This window comes from Styela clava, chromosome 10, assembly GCF_964204865.1.
Source record: "Styela clava chromosome 10, kaStyClav1.hap1.2, whole genome shotgun sequence".
In the NCBI taxonomy this organism is placed as follows: Eukaryota; Metazoa; Chordata; class Ascidiacea; order Stolidobranchia; family Styelidae; genus Styela; species Styela clava.
Window position 1 is genome coordinate 18,541,104 of NC_135259.1, and position 12,910 is coordinate 18,554,013.

The 12,910-nt window shown below is 37.4% G+C and overlaps 19 non-coding genes across 19 annotated transcripts; 6 read left to right on the plus strand and 13 right to left on the minus strand.

Annotated features, from left to right (window-relative positions):
* Nucleotides 1–82: 82 nt before the first annotated feature.
* Nucleotides 83–156, minus strand: Trnai-aau (transfer RNA isoleucine (anticodon AAU)). The gene has a single exon. It is a non-coding gene; the product is annotated as a tRNA-Ile (tRNA).
* A 740-nt stretch (nucleotides 157–896) lies between these two features.
* On the minus strand, nucleotides 897–988 carry Trnan-guu (transfer RNA asparagine (anticodon GUU)). The gene is given in 2 exon segments: nucleotides 897–932; nucleotides 951–988. It is a non-coding gene; the product is annotated as a tRNA-Asn (tRNA).
* A 193-nt stretch (nucleotides 989–1,181) lies between these two features.
* Trnan-guu (transfer RNA asparagine (anticodon GUU)) lies at nucleotides 1,182–1,273 on the minus strand. Its single transcript is given in 2 exon segments — nucleotides 1,182–1,217; nucleotides 1,236–1,273. It is a non-coding gene; the product is annotated as a tRNA-Asn (tRNA).
* Nucleotides 1,274–2,313: 1,040 nt separating this feature from the next.
* Trnai-aau (transfer RNA isoleucine (anticodon AAU)) lies at nucleotides 2,314–2,387 on the minus strand. Its single transcript has one exon. It is a non-coding gene; the product is annotated as a tRNA-Ile (tRNA).
* A 1,192-nt stretch (nucleotides 2,388–3,579) lies between these two features.
* On the plus strand, nucleotides 3,580–3,651 carry Trnae-uuc (transfer RNA glutamic acid (anticodon UUC)). The gene has a single exon. It is a non-coding gene; the product is annotated as a tRNA-Glu (tRNA).
* A 316-nt stretch (nucleotides 3,652–3,967) lies between these two features.
* Trnai-aau (transfer RNA isoleucine (anticodon AAU)) lies at nucleotides 3,968–4,041 on the minus strand. Its single transcript has one exon. It is a non-coding gene; the product is annotated as a tRNA-Ile (tRNA).
* Nucleotides 4,042–4,488: 447 nt separating this feature from the next.
* On the minus strand, nucleotides 4,489–4,580 carry Trnan-guu (transfer RNA asparagine (anticodon GUU)). The gene is given in 2 exon segments: nucleotides 4,489–4,524; nucleotides 4,543–4,580. It is a non-coding gene; the product is annotated as a tRNA-Asn (tRNA).
* Nucleotides 4,581–5,620: 1,040 nt separating this feature from the next.
* Trnai-aau (transfer RNA isoleucine (anticodon AAU)) lies at nucleotides 5,621–5,694 on the minus strand. Its single transcript has one exon. It is a non-coding gene; the product is annotated as a tRNA-Ile (tRNA).
* Nucleotides 5,695–6,141: 447 nt separating this feature from the next.
* Trnan-guu (transfer RNA asparagine (anticodon GUU)) lies at nucleotides 6,142–6,233 on the minus strand. Its single transcript is given in 2 exon segments — nucleotides 6,142–6,177; nucleotides 6,196–6,233. It is a non-coding gene; the product is annotated as a tRNA-Asn (tRNA).
* Nucleotides 6,234–6,885: 652 nt separating this feature from the next.
* Trnae-uuc (transfer RNA glutamic acid (anticodon UUC)) lies at nucleotides 6,886–6,957 on the plus strand. The gene has a single exon. It is a non-coding gene; the product is annotated as a tRNA-Glu (tRNA).
* Nucleotides 6,958–7,273: 316 nt separating this feature from the next.
* Nucleotides 7,274–7,347, minus strand: Trnai-aau (transfer RNA isoleucine (anticodon AAU)). Its single transcript has one exon. It is a non-coding gene; the product is annotated as a tRNA-Ile (tRNA).
* A 1,195-nt stretch (nucleotides 7,348–8,542) lies between these two features.
* Trnae-uuc (transfer RNA glutamic acid (anticodon UUC)) lies at nucleotides 8,543–8,614 on the plus strand. Its single transcript has one exon. It is a non-coding gene; the product is annotated as a tRNA-Glu (tRNA).
* Nucleotides 8,615–8,930: 316 nt separating this feature from the next.
* Trnai-aau (transfer RNA isoleucine (anticodon AAU)) lies at nucleotides 8,931–9,004 on the minus strand. Its single transcript has one exon. It is a non-coding gene; the product is annotated as a tRNA-Ile (tRNA).
* A 1,192-nt stretch (nucleotides 9,005–10,196) lies between these two features.
* On the plus strand, nucleotides 10,197–10,268 carry Trnae-uuc (transfer RNA glutamic acid (anticodon UUC)). The gene has a single exon. It is a non-coding gene; the product is annotated as a tRNA-Glu (tRNA).
* A 316-nt stretch (nucleotides 10,269–10,584) lies between these two features.
* Trnai-aau (transfer RNA isoleucine (anticodon AAU)) lies at nucleotides 10,585–10,658 on the minus strand. Its single transcript has one exon. It is a non-coding gene; the product is annotated as a tRNA-Ile (tRNA).
* Nucleotides 10,659–10,924: 266 nt separating this feature from the next.
* On the plus strand, nucleotides 10,925–10,998 carry Trnai-aau (transfer RNA isoleucine (anticodon AAU)). The gene has a single exon. It is a non-coding gene; the product is annotated as a tRNA-Ile (tRNA).
* Nucleotides 10,999–11,310: 312 nt separating this feature from the next.
* Trnan-guu (transfer RNA asparagine (anticodon GUU)) lies at nucleotides 11,311–11,402 on the minus strand. The gene is given in 2 exon segments: nucleotides 11,311–11,346; nucleotides 11,365–11,402. It is a non-coding gene; the product is annotated as a tRNA-Asn (tRNA).
* Nucleotides 11,403–12,055: 653 nt separating this feature from the next.
* Nucleotides 12,056–12,127, plus strand: Trnae-uuc (transfer RNA glutamic acid (anticodon UUC)). The gene has a single exon. It is a non-coding gene; the product is annotated as a tRNA-Glu (tRNA).
* Nucleotides 12,128–12,443: 316 nt separating this feature from the next.
* On the minus strand, nucleotides 12,444–12,517 carry Trnai-aau (transfer RNA isoleucine (anticodon AAU)). Its single transcript has one exon. It is a non-coding gene; the product is annotated as a tRNA-Ile (tRNA).
* Between the last annotated feature and the right edge of the window lie 393 nt (nucleotides 12,518–12,910).

Here is a 12,910-nt window from a genome sequence, read left to right on the forward strand (position 1 = left end):
AGTACAATAATATAACAGCACAACACTTTCACCTAACTTCAAGTCCCGTGTCATTCTTTGAGATTAACGGTTAATAAGACACTGGCCAGTACGGGGATCGAACCCGCGACATTCGCGTTATTAGCACGACGCTCTAACCAACTGAGCTAACCGGCCATGTGTTCTATTGAATATACTCAGCCAATTTCATTAAGACTCTTACAGTAATTGTCTTCAAAAAGGAAGTTGTGGAATGTTATTTTTTTAACTAAGAAAGTACTTTTCTCACACGAGTCAAAAGCGCTGATAGGAAAGTACTAAAATCGCCGTTGGGCTATTCCTTGTGGAAAAGTGGAATTCGTCTAAGCATATAGTGTGAGGGAGAAGTTTTTCATTTGATATTTTAGTCACCATGGATTAATTGTGTGAAGAAACAGTAGAGGAACGAAATAGCATCTTTCAGTTACGAAGTACTAAATTCTGTCAGCGACATTTGTTTTTGTAGTATCTGTTTGACTCTAGGAAACAGAAATTAAAGATAGACTTGCTATTCCTTAATATTAAATGGATTTCAACCGAGGGAACACACAGATAGAAAGGATAGAAAGTACTAAAATCGCCGTTGGGCTATTCCTTGTGGAAAAGTGGAATTCGTCTAAGCATATAGAGTGAGGGAGAAGTTTTTCATTTGATATTTTAGTCACCATCGATTAATTGTGTGAAGAAACAGTAGAGGAACGAAATAGCATCTTTCAGTTACGAAGTACTAAATTCTGTCAGCGACATTTGTTTTTGTAGTATCTGTTTGACTCTAGGAAACAGAAATTAAAGATAGACTTGCTAATTCTTAATATTAAATGGATTTCATCCGAGGGAACACACAGATAGAAAGGATTCATTTTTTAAATAATAGACAGCGTCCCTGGGTGGGCTTGAACCACCAACCTTTCGGTACTCATCAGTATAAGAGGTAACAGCCGAACGCGCTGACCGATTGCGCCACAGAGACCGACACGGACTATGGTTTGTAGCATCTTTCAGTTACGAAGTACTAAATTCTGTCAGCGACATTTGTTTTTGTAGTATCTGTTTGACTCTAGGAAACAGAAATTAAAGATAGACTTGCTATTCCCTAATATTAAATGGATTTCATCCGAGGGAACACACAGATAGAAAGGATTCATTTTTTAAATAATAGACAGCGTCCCTGGGTGGGCTTGAACCACCAACCTTTCGGTACCCATCAGTATAAGAGGTAACAGCCGAACGCGCTGACCGATTGCGCCACAGAGACCGACACGGACTATGGTTTGTTAATTTGTTTTTATAAAAGATTCGAAATGTCCAATATTTTTTGGTAATCTGCATTAAATTTCATTGGTTTTAAATGATTTTCTCAACACAACAAAACACATAATTTATACATTTAAGAAAGAATTACATAAAGTATTTAAAATACTGACCTCGAAGACAGCATGGATATTAGTTCAGTGGAGAGAGTAGGTCATTTCTGCCGATATCCCAGATGGACTAGGCGTTAGGATTTCAGGCTCTCACCCTTGCGGCCCGGGTTCCATTCCCGGTCTGGGAAACTCTTTATACCAAATATTTTAAATTTTTGGTTTCTTTCAGAAGGATCATTAGTGAGTTTTTTTTTATGTCAAATCATTGATTGTTACAGTTGTAAAAGCGACAGTGACTGGGTAGGTTGTTCGTGAAGAACCATGTGGCCATTACAGTGTCAGCTTTATAATAAATTAATTTTGGATAGAAATAGTTTTTCAGTGATATTTCCTACATAAAACAAAGACATCAGCTGTATACAGAAGACAGAAGTACATGAAGTATTTCAAATACTGACGAAGAAAACTACGCGGATATTACTTCAGTAGCGCTACATTGAGGTAACACCAATTTATTAGATAATACTTCTGCCAAAATGAGCGTATTCCAAGATGGTCTAGGGGTTAGGATTCCTGGCTTTCACCCAGGCGGCCCGGGTTCGATTCCCGGTCTGGGAAACTTTTCTTCAAACAAAGATCAGGTAGGTCAGTTTTAGTTTTAAAACGTCAGAAAGATAATGGTGAAGCTTTACTCTTTAGGCTGTATTTCTCGAGTGACTAAAGAATATATTACCTTAACAAAAACTTTCCAGAATGTGATTAGTGGGATTTAACCTGATAATTTATCGATTTAACTGTTGTAGTTGTTAAAGGAGGATGATCGTAAAGATGCATGCAAATATGGGAATGTCACGAGTACTATAACAGTACAACACTTTCACCTAACTTCAAGTCCTGTGTCATTCTTTGAGATTAACGGTTAATAAGACACTGGCCAGTACGGGGATCGAACCCGCGACATTCGCGTTATTAGCACGACGCTCTAACCAACTGAGCTAACCGGCCATATGTTCTATTGAATATACTCAGCCAATTTCATTAAGACTCTTACAGTAATTGTCTTCAAAAAGGAAGTTGTGAAATGTTATTTTTTTAACTAAGAAAGTACTTTTCTCACACGAGTCAAAAGCGCTGATAGGAAAGTACTGAAATCGCCGTTGGACTATTCCTTGTGGAAAAGTGGAATTCGTCTAAGCATATAGAGTGAGGGAGAAGTTTTTCATTTGATATTTTAGTCACCATGGATTAATTGTGTGAAGAAACAGTAGAGGAACGAGATAGCATCTTTCAGTTACGAAGTACTAAATTCTGTCAGCGACATTTGTTTTTGTAGTATCTGTTTGACTCTAGGAAACAGAAATTAAAGGTAGACTTGCTATTCCTTAATATTAAATGGATTTCATCCGAGGGAACACGCAGATAGAAAGGATTCATTTTTTAAATAATAGACAGCGTCCCTGGGTGGGCTTGAACCACTAACCTTTCGGTACCCATCAGTATAAGAGGTAACAGCCGAACGCGCTGAACGATTGCGCCACAGAGACCGTCACGGACTATGGTTTGTTAATTTGTTTTTATAAAAGATTCGAAATGTCCAATATTTTTTGGTAATCTGCATTAAATTACATTGGTTTTAAATGATTTTCTCAACACAACAAAACACATAATTTATAAATTTAAGAAAGAATTACATGAAGTATTTAAAATACTGACCTTGAAGACAGCATGGATATTAGTTCAGTGGAGAGAGTAGGTCATTTCTGCCGATATCCCAGATGAACTAGGCGTTAGGATTTCAGGCTCTCACCCATGCGGCCCGGGTTCTATTCCCGGTCTGGGAAACTCTTTATACCAAATATTTTAAATTTTTGATTTCTTTCAGAAGGATCATTAGTGAGGTTTTATATGTCAAATCATTGATTGTTACAGTTGTAAAAGCGACAGTGACTGGGTAGGTTGTTCGTGAAGAACCATGTGGCCATTACAGTGTCAGCCTTATAATAAATTAATTTTGGATGGGAATAGTTTTTCAGTGATATTTCCAACATAAAACAAAGATATCAGCTGTATACAGAAGACAGAAGTACATGAAGTATTTCAAATAATGACGAAGAAAACTACGCGGATATTACTTCAGTAGCGCTACATTGAGATAACACCAATTTATTAGATAATACTTCTGCCAAAGTAATCGTATTCTCAGATGGTCTAGGGGTTAGGATTCCTGGCTTTCACCCAGGCGGCCCGGGTTCGATTCCCGGTCTGGGAAACTTTTCTTCAAACAAAGATCAGGTAGGTCAGTTTTAGTTTTGAAACGTCAGAAAGATAATGGTGAAGCTTTACTCTTTAGGCTGTATTTCTCGAGTGACTAAAGAATATATTACCTTAACAAAACCCTTCCAGAATGTGATTAGTGGGGTTTAACCTGATAATTTATCGATTTAACTGTTGTAGTTGTTAAGGAGGATGATCGTAAAGATGCATGCAAATATGGAAATGTCACGAGTACAATAATATAACAGCACAACACTTTCACCTAACTTCAAGCCCGTGTCATTCTTTGAGATTAACGGGTAATAAGACACTGGCCAGTGCGGGGATCGAACCCGCGACATTCGCGTTATTAGCACGACGCTCTAACCAACTGAGCTAACCGGCCATATGTTCTATTGAATATACTCAGCCAATTTCATTAAGACTCTTACAGTAATTGTCTTCAAAAAGGAAATTGTGAAATGTTATTTTTTTAACTAAGAAAGTACTTTTCTCACACGAGTCAAAAGCGCTGATAGGAAAGTACTGAAATCGCCGTTGGGCTATTCCTTGTGGAAAAGTGGAATTCGTCTAAGCATATAGAGTGAGGGAGAAGTTTTTCATTTGATATTTTAGTCACCATGGATTAATTGTGTGAAGAAACAGTAGAGGAACGAGATAGCATCTTTCAGTTACGAAGTACTAAATTCTGTCAGCGACATTTGTTTTTGTAGTATCTGTTTGACTCTAGGAAACAGAAATTAAAGATAGACTTGCTATTCCTTAATATTAAATGGATTTCATCCGAGGGAACACGCAGATAGAAAGGATTCATTTTTTAAATAATAGACAGCGTCCCTGGGTGGGCTTGAACCACCAACCTTTCGGTACCCATCAGTATAAGAGGTAACAGCCGAACGCGCTGACCGATTGCGCCACAGAGACCGACACGGACTATGGTTTGTTAATTTGTTTTTATAAAAGATTCGAAATGTCCAATATTTTTTGGTAATCTGCATTAAATTACATTGGTTTTAAATGATTTTCTCAACACAACAAAACACATAATTTATAAATTTAAGAAAGAATTACATGAAGTATTTAAAATACTGACCTCGAAGACAGCATGGATATTAGTTCAGTGGAGAGAGTAGGTCATTTCTGCCGATATCCCAGATGAACTAGGCGTTAGGATTTCAGGCTCTCACCCATGCGGCCCGGGTTCTATTCCCGGTCTGGGAAACTCTTTATACCAAATATTTTAAATTTTTGATTTCTTTCAGAAGGATCATTAGTGAGGTTTTATATGTCAAATCATTGATTGTTACAGTTGTAAAAGCGACAGTGACTGGGTAGGTTGTTCGTGAAGAACCATGTGGCCATTACAGTGTCAGCCTTATAATAAATTAATTTTGGATAGGAATAGTTTTTCAGTGATATTTCCAACATAAAACAAGGTATCAGCTGTATACAGAAGACAGAAGTACATTAAGTATTTCAAATAATGACGAAGAAAACTACGCGGATATTACTTCAGTAGCGCTACATTGAGGTAACACCAATTTATTAGATAATACTTCTGCCAAAGTAATCGTATTCCCAAATGGTCTAGGGGTTAGGATTCCTGGCTTTCACCCAGGCGGCCCGGGTTCGATTCCCGGTCTGGGAAACTTTTCTTCAAACAAAGATCAGGTAGGTCAGTTTTAGTTTTGAAACGTCAGAAAGATAATGGTGAAGCTTTACTCTTTAGGCTGTATTTCTCGAGTGACTAAAGAATATATTACCTTATCAAAAACTTTCCAGAATGTGATTAGTGGGGTTTAACCTGATAATTTATCGATTTAACTGTTGTAGTTGTTAAGGAGGATGATCGTAAAGATGCATGCAAATATGGGAATGTCACGAGTACAATAATATAACAGCACAACACTTTCACCTAACTTCAAGCCCGTGTCATTCTTTGAGATTAACGGGTAATAAGACACTGGCCAGTACGGGGATCGAACCCGCGACATTCGCGTTATTAGCACGACGCTCTAACGAACTGAGCTAACCGGCCATATGTTCTATTGAATATACTCAGCCAATTTCATTAAGACTCTTACAGTAATTGTCTTCAAAAAGGAAGTTGTGAAATGTTATTTTTTTAACTAAGAAAGTACTTTTCTCACACGAGTCAAAAGCGCTGATAGGAAAGTACTGAAATCGCCGTTGGGCTATTCCTTGTGGAAAAGTGGAATTCGTCTAAGCATATAGAGTGAGGGAGAAGTTTTTCATTTGATATTTTAGTCACCATGGATTAATTGTGTGAAGAAACAGTAGAGGAACGAGATAGCATCTTTCAGTTACGAAGTACTAAATTCTGTCAGCGACATTTGTTTTTGTAGTATCTGTTTGACTCTAGGAAACAGAAATTAAAGATAGACTTGCTATTCCTTAATATTGAATTGATTTCATCCGAGGGAACACACAGATAGAAAGGATTCATTTTTTAAATAATAGACAGCGTCCCTGGGTGGGCTTGAACCACCAACCTTTCGGTACCCATCAGTATAAGAAGTAACAGCCGAACGCGCTGACCGATTGCGCCACAGAGACCGACACGGACTATGGTTTGTTAATTTGTTTTTATAAAAGATTCGAAATGTCCAATTTTTTTTGGTAATCTGCATTAAATTACATTGGTTTTAAATGATTTTCTCAACACAACAAAACACATAATTTATAAATTTAAGAAAGAATTACATGAAGTATTTAAAATACTGACCTCGAAGACAGCATGGATATTAGTTCAGTGGAGAGAGTAGGTCATTTCTGCCGATATCCCAGATGAACTAGGCGTTAGGATTTCAGGCTCTCACCCATGCGGCCCGGGTTCTATTCCCGGTCTGGGAAACTCTTTATACCAAATATTTTAAATTTTTGATTTCTTTCAGAAGGATCATTAGTGTGGTTTTATATGTCAAATCATTGATTGTTACAGTTGTAAAAGCGACAGTGACTGGGTAGGTTGTTCGTGAAGAACCATGTGGCCATTACAGTGTCAACCTATAATAAATTAATTTTGGATAGGAATAGTTTTTCAGTGATATTTCCAACATAAAACAAAGATATCAGCTGTATACAGAAGACAGAATTACATGAAGTATTTCAAATAATGACGAAGAAAACTACGCGGATATTACTTCAGTAGCGCTACATTGAGGTAACACCAATTTATTAGATAATACTTCTGCCAAAGTAATCGTATTCCCAGATGGTCTAGGGGTTAGGATTCCTGGCTTTCACCCAGGCGGCCCGGGTTCGATTCCCGGTCTGGGAAACTTTTCTTCAAACAAAGATCAGGTAGGTCAGTTTTAGTTTTGAAACGTCAGAAAGATAATGGTGAAGCTTTACTCTTTAGGCTGTATTTCTCGAGTGACTAAAGAATATATTACCTTAACAAAAACTTTCCAGAATGTGATTAGTGGGGTTTAACCTGATAATTTATCGATTTAACTGTTGTAGTTGTTAAGGAGGATGATCGTAAAGATGCATGCAAATATGGGAATGTCACGAGTACAATAATATAAAAGCACAACACTTTCACCTAACTTCAAGCCCGTGTCATTCTTTGAGATTAACGGTTAATAAGACACTGGCCAGTACGGGGATCGAACCCGCGACATTCGCGTTATTAGCACGACGCTCTAACCAACTGAGCTAACCGGCCATATGTTCTATTGAATATACTCAGCCAATTTCATTAAGACTCTTACAGTAATTGTATTCAAAAAGGAAGTTGTGAAATGTTATTTTTTTAACTAAGAAAGTACTTTTCTCACACGAGTCAAAAGCGCTGATAGGAAAGTACTGAAATCGCCGTTGGGCTATTCCTTGTGGAAAAGTGGAATTCGTCTGAGCATATAGAGTGAGGGAGAAGTTTTTCATTTGATATTTTAGTCACCATGGATTAATTGTGTGAAGAAACAGTAGAGGAACGAGATAGCATCTTTCAGTTACGAAGTACTAAATTCTGTCAGCGACATTTGTTTTTGTAGTATCTGTTTGACTCTAGGAAACAGAAATTAAAGATAGACTTGCTATTCCTTAATATTAAATGGATTTCATCCGAGGGAACACACAGATAGAAAGGATTCATTTTTTAAATAATAGACAGCGTCCCTGTGTGAGCTTGAACCACCAACCTTTCGGTACCCATCAGTATAAGAGGTAATAGCCGAACGCGCTGACCGATTGCGCCACAGAGACCGACACGGACTATGGTTTGTTAATTTGTTTTTATAAAAGATTCGAAATGTCCAATATTTTTTGGTAATCTGCATTAAATTACATTGGTTTTAAATTTTTTTTTTCTCAACACAACAAAACAAATAATTTATAAATTTAAGAAAGAATTAAATGAAGTATTTAAAATACTGACCTCGAAGACAGCATGGATATTAGTTCAGTGGAGAGAGTAGGTCATTTCTGCCGATATCCCAGATGAACTAGGCGTTAGGATTTCAGGCTCTCACCCATGCGGCCCGGGTTCTATTCCCGGTCTGGGAAACTCTTTATACCAAATATTTTAAATTTTTGATTTCTTTCAGAAGGATCATTAGTGAGGTTTTATATGTCAAATCATTGATTGTTACAGTTGTGAAAGCGACAGTGACTGGGTAGGTTGTTCGTGAAGAACCATGTGGCCATTACAGTGTCAGCCTTATAATAAATTAATTTTGGATAGGAATAGTTTTTCAGTGATATTTCCAACATAAAACAAAGATATCAGCTGTATACAGAAGACAGAAGTACATGAAGTATTTCAAATAATGACGAAGAAAACTACGCGGATATTACTTCAGTAGCGCAACATTGAGGTAACACCAATTTATTACATAATACTTCTGCCAAAGTTATCGTATTCCCAGATGGTCTAGGGGTTAGGATTCCTGGCTTTCACCCAGGCGGCCCGGGTTCGATTCCCGGTCTGGGAAACTTTTCTTCAAACAAAGATCAGGTAGGTCAGTTTTAGTTTTGAAACGTCAGAAAGATAATGGTGAAGCTTTACTCTTTAGGCTGTATTTCTCGAGTGACTAAAGAATATATTACCTTAACAAAAACTTTCCAGAATGTGATTAGTGGGGTTTAACCTGATAATTTATCGATTTAACTGTTGTAGTTGTTAAGGAGGATGATCGTAAAGATGCATGCAAATATGGGAATGTCACGGGTACAATAATATAACAGCACAACACTTTCACCTAACTTCAAGCCCGTGTCATTCTTTGAGATTAACGGTTAATAAGACACTGGCCAGTACGGGGATCGAACCCGCGACATTCGCGTTATTAGCACGACGCTCTAACCAACTGAGCTAACCGGCCATATGTTCTATTGAATATACTCAGCCAATTTCATTAAGACTCTTACAGTAATTGTCTTCAAAAAGGAAGTTGTGAAATGTTATTTTTTTAACTAAGAAAGTACTTTTCTCACACGAGTCAAAAGCGCTGATAGGAAAGTACTGAAATCGCCGTTGGGCTATTCCTTGTAGAAAAGTGGAATTCGTCTAAGCATATAGAGTGAGGGAGAAGTTTTTCATTTGATATTTTAGTCACCATGGATTAATTGTGTGAAAAAACAGTAGAGGAACGAGATAGCATCTTTCAGTTACGAAGTACTAAATTCTGTCAGCGACATTTGTTTTTGTAGTATCCGTTTGACTCTAGGAAACAGAAATTAAAGATAGACTTGCTATTCCCTAATATTAAATGGATTTCATCCGAGGGAACACACAGATAGAAAGGATTCATTTTTTAAATAATAGACAGCGTCCCTGGGTGAGCTTGAACCACCAACCTTTCGGTACCCATCAGTATAAGAGGTAACAGCCGAACGCGCTGACCGATTGCGCCAAAGAGACCGACACGGACTATGGTTTGTTAATTTGTTTTTATAAAAGATTCGAAATGTCCAATATTTTTTGGTAATCTGCATTAAATTACATTGGTTTTAAATGATTTTCTCAACACAACAAAACACATAATTTATAAATTAGAGAAAGAATTACATGAAGTATTTAAAATACTGACCTCGAAGACAGCATGGATATTAGTTCAGTGGAGAGAGTAGGTCATTTCTGCCGATATCCCAGATGAACTAGGCGTTAGGATTTCAGGCTCTCACCCATGCGGCCCGGGTTCTATTCCCAGTCTGGGAAACTCTTTATACCAAATATTTTAAATTTTTGATTTCTTTCAGAAGGATCATTAGTGAGGTTTTATATGTCAAATCATTGATTGTTCCCGTTGTAAAAGCGACAGTGACTGGGTAGGTTGTTCGTGAAGAACCAACTGGCCATTACAGTGTCAGCCTTATAATAAATTAATTTTGGATAGGAATAGTTTTTCAGTGATATTTCCAACAAAAAACAAAGATATCAGCTGTATACAGAAGACAGAAGTACATGAAGTATTTCAAATAATGACGAAGAAAACTACGCGGATATTACTTCAGTAGCGCTACATTGAGGTAACACCAATTTATTAGATAATACTTCTGCCAAAGTAATCGTATTCCCAGATGGTCTAGGGGTTAGGATTCCTGGCTTTCACCCAGGCGGCCCGGGTTCGATTCCCGGTCTGGGAAACTTTTCTTCAAACAAAGATCAGGTAGGTCAGTTTTAGTTTTGAAACGTCAGAAAGATAATGGTGAAGCTTTACTCTTTAGGCTGTATTTCTCGAGTGACTAAATAATATATTACCTTAACAAAAACTTTCCAGAATGTGATTAGTGGGGTTTAACCTGATAATTTATCGATTTAACTGTTGTAGTTGTTAAGGAGGATGGTCGTAAAGATTCATGCAAATATGGGAATGTCACGAGTACAGTAATGTAACAGCACAACACTTTCACCTAACTTCAAGCCCGTGTCATTCTTTGAGATTAACGGTTAATAAGACACTGGCCAGTACGGGGATCGAACCCGCGACATTCGCGTTATTAGCACGACGCTCTAACCAACTGAGCTAACCGGCCATATGTTCTATTGAATATACTCAGCCAATTTCATTAAGACTCTTGGAAATGTTATTTTTTTAACTAAGAAAGTACTTTTCTCACACGAGTCAAAAGCGCTGATAGGAAAGTACTGAAAACACCCGTTGGGCTATTCCTTGTGGAAAAGTGGAATCCGTCTAAGTTTTTCATTTGATATTTTAGTCACCATGGATTAATTGTGTGAAGAAACAGTAGAGGAACGAGATAGCATCTTTCAGTTACGAAGTATATTCAATAGAACATATGGCCGGTTAGCTCAGCTGGTTAGAGCGTCGTGCTAATAACGCGAATGTCGCGGGTTCGATCCCCGTACTGGCCAGTGTCTTATTAACCGTTAATCTCAATTCCTTGTAGAAAAGTGGAATTCGTCTAAGCATATAGAGTGAGGGAGAAGTTTTTCATTTGATATTTTAGTCACCATGGATTAATTGTGTGAAGAAACAGTAGAGGAACGAGATAGCATCTTTCAGTTACGAAGTACTAAATTCTGTCAGCGACATTTGTTTTTGTAGTATCCGTTTGACTCTAGGAAACAGAAATTAAAGATAGACTTGCTATTCCTTAATATTAAATGGATTTCATCCGAGGGAACACACAGATAGAAAGGATTCATTTTTTAAATAATAGACAGCGTCCCTGGGTGGGCTTGAACCACCAACCTTTCGGTACCCATCAGTATAAGAGGTAACAGCCGAACGCGCTGACCGATTGCGCCACAGAGACCGACACGGACTATGGTTTGTTAATTTGTTTTTATAAAAGATTCGAAATGTCCAATATTTTTTGGTAATCTGCATTAAATTACATTGGTTTTAAATGATTTTCTCAACACAACAAAACACATAATTTAAAAATTTAAGAAAGAATTACATGAAGTATTTAAAATAATGACCTCAAAGACAGCTTGGATATTAGTTCAGTGGAGAGAGTAGGTCATTTCTGCCGATATCCCAGATGAACTAGGCGTTAGGATTTCAGGCTCTCACCCATGCGGCCCGGGTTCTATTCCCGGTCTGGGAAACTCTTTATACCAAATATTTTAAATTTTTGATTTCTTTCAGAAGGATCATTAGTGAGGTTTTATATGTCAAATCATTGATTGTTACCGTTGTAAAAGCGACAGTGACTGGGTAGGTTGTTCGTGAAGAACCATGTGGCCATTACAGTGTCAGCCTTATAATAAATTAATTTTGGATAGGAATAATTTTTCAGTGATATTTCCAACATAAAACAAAGATATCAGCTGTATACAGAAGACAGAAGTACATGAAGTATTTCAAATAATGACGAAGAAAACTACGCGGATATTACTTCAGTAGCGCTACATTGAGGTAACACCAATTTATTAGATAATACTTCTGCCAAAGTAATCGTATTCCCAGATGGTCTAGGGGTTAGGATTCCTGGCTTTCACCCAGGCGGCCCGGGTTCGATTCCCGGTCTGGGAAACTTTTCTTCAAACAAAGATCAGGTAGGTCAGTTTTAGTTTTGAACCGTCAGAAAGATAATGGTGAAGCTTTACTCTTTAGGCTGTATTTCTCGAGTGACTAAAGAATATATTACCTTAACAAAAACTTTCCAGAATGTGATTAGTGGGGTTTAACCTGATAATTTATCGATTTAACTGTTGTAGTTGTTAAGGAGGATGATCGTAAAGATGCATGCAAATATGGGAATGTCACGAGTACAATAATATAACAGCACAACACTTTCACCTAACTTCAAGCCCGTGTCATTCTTTGAGATTAACGGTTAATAAGACACTGGCCAGTACGGGGATCGAACCCGCGACATTCGCGTTATTAGCACGACGCTCTAACCAACTGAGCTAACCGGACATATGTTCGATTGAATATACTCAGCCAATTTCATTAAGACTCTTACAGTAATTGTCTTCAAAAAGGAAGTTGTGAAATGTTATTTTTTTAACTAAGAAAGTACTTTTCTCACACGAGTCAAAAGCGCTGATAGGAAAGTACTGAAATCGCCGTTGGGCTATTCCTTGTAGAAAAGTGGAATTCGTCTAAGCATATAGAGTGAGGGAGAAGTTTTTCATTTGATATTTTAGTCACCATGGATTAATTGTGTGAAGAAACAGTAGAGGAACGAGATAGCATCTTTCAGTTACGAAGTACTAAATTCTGTCAGCGACATTTGTTTTTGTAGTATCTGTTTGAATCTAGGAAACAGAAATTAAAGATAGACTTGCTATTCCTCAATATTAAATGGAA